Genomic DNA, 2462 nt, shown 5'->3' on the forward strand with positions numbered 1-2462 from the left:
AAATAATCCAGCATAGATAACAAGGTCAATAGTGCATGCTCACTAAGCTGATCATGAGACTACTCTTTAGGCCCCGGTGGGTGCTACCATCAATTCCATGGACATAACAATGATTGAATCCCAATAGACAAGTGATAGCAACTTACAAGACTAAATAAACATGAGACTGAGAGGGAGAATAGGAAGCTTCAAATAGCCCAAATGAGGTTAATGTGAGTAGGGAAACAAGAAGAAGAGAGACAAAGAAGGGAATAAAAACCTAGAGAATGCCAATGAGGAGGAAAGGGTCTATAAGAAGAAAAAGAAGTCTAAGTACAAGGAAGACCTCAACTAAACTCTTACAAAGACACTTATAAATCTACACAAGGAGTAAAAGGAGCGCATGAGAGATCATAAGAACCTCCTCCAAGGCATTGAATAGTGTCCCTTATAGAGGATATAAGAAGAGAATAAGAGTGGATGAGGAGGTTGGGGATATAATTGAGAAAAAAAGGGTGGAAAGATCAAGTAATGGTAAGGAGAAGATAATAGAATATCCCAACATATTGATATCCAAGGGCTTAGGACCAAAAGTATGGAGTTGAAAGATGAAGATAAGACAACAGAAGCTAGGGACAAAGTGATAGAGAATAAGAGTAGGAAGCTAGAGGAGAAAAATGAAGAAGTGGAAACAAGAGATGGTGAGTTGGAAGAAAAGAGCAAACATCTAAAAGAAAGGAGTAAGGAAGTTGAATAGAAGATTAGGGAAATAAAAGAGAAGAGAAAGCAAGTGGAAGAGAAAAATTGATAAATAGAGGAGAAGAATGTGGAGTTAGAAGAGTTAAGAGCCCGCTTTTGCATAACCTAGAAATAACTCAATAAGAATAATAATTTATGAACTAGCTAGAGGGAAGTTGGAAGACCATTTGCACACAAAAGGGTACGATGATGATGATCTTAAGAACATGGGTCTTTGGACTAGCCACTTCCTATTGTCAAGTGGGAATTTCCACCCACAACTAGACAACAAGGAGCTGCCAATAGAAGAGATATCCAAGGATGAAATAGCCTATGCAATATTGGCAATAGTGTGAAAGGAGGCCAAAACAACCCAAATCAAATATCTCATCCCAATTGGAGAAAATCAAGCGTAGGGCGTTGACAACTTTGCTCAAGAGGTTGAAGATTGCTCTAATATCAATTATTGGATTTAAGAATATGAGAATGCACATGCACAACTCGAGAAGAAGAAGAAGCTTGAGAGAACATAATAAATGTACGATTAGTTTCAATTCATAACTAGAAGACTACTTCTTTGTGGGTCTTCTTTGCTACCATGTTTCAATAGTGATGTGTGGGGACACATTTATGACCACATGGCACCCTTTTTACCTTGTCTAGGAGATTCTTTTCCCCCAACTTTGTATATATACCTAATTTTACTCTAGGTCATGCTTAGTCTGGTAAATCTTCTCTAATGAATGTATGTAAACATGCATACTCACATATTAATTGCACTCTGAACTACACACAGATTGAGTACTCGAGTGTTGGACATTACCTAAGAGGATAAAAGGTACTTGGCATTAGACCCATCTCTCGACCCAATGACATATGTCATATGCATGAGAAGACTAGCACATTCCAATAGGGAGTGGATGCATGTGAAGTTTACAATTGCATGTATTTAGGTGATTGTAGGATTTCAACTCTTTAACCCTATTCTCGCTAAAGAGTTCATCACTCTCCTTTACCTACAACCTCTCAATCCCTACAAATTTCTCTCATCATCAACTCTACTTTACTTGCTTTCATCCAATCCACGTATGCTCACAAGCTATACCCCTCTATCTCAACTACAACTCTCCTTAAACACCTCGTAGCCCTAGCATTGAGTGTCTTTGGCACATGTTGCAACAACACTTCCTCCCATGTAAGATGACGAGATACAATTGCAAATTAGCAAGGGGGATAATGTTAACCATGTAGGAGCCAAGGCGGAAAAGAAAACAATAGGAGATGGTAAAAAGTGCAAAAAAGATGATGATGCGAGAAGTCAAAAGAGAATAAATTGGTGTAGAGCTGTCAAAGTCTATATTGTAGCAAGAATAAGCTATTGAAAGGGCCATCACAAGAGATTAAATTTTTTAATAAATCTTAAGTCTTGCAAGTCATGGAATAAATCTTTATGAAGTTTGATAATTAGGCTTACTCTTGTGCAAATTCTAATATCATGTGAGCACTAAGAAGGCCTAGGCCAATAGACGAACATTGCAAAGGGACAAAAGGTGAAGAATAAGGGTGAAGGCCAATTCAAAACCCTATGCTTATAAAGCTTAAAATCGAATGGAAAGAGCTTCATTCTTGTGTGTGCAAACTTGTGGAGCTCTATCTCCCTATCTTCTTCTCTATTTTGTACTACCATTGCTTAAGCTTGAGAAAGCATGAGATATTGAGCTTGTGAGAGCCTTATTGAAATTTAG

This window comes from Lygodium microphyllum, chromosome 5 (assembly GCF_053477565.2).
Source record: "Lygodium microphyllum isolate KBCC chromosome 5, Lygodium_microphyllum_v1.1.10, whole genome shotgun sequence".
Classification (NCBI taxonomy): Eukaryota; Viridiplantae; Streptophyta; class Polypodiopsida; order Schizaeales; family Lygodiaceae; genus Lygodium; species Lygodium microphyllum.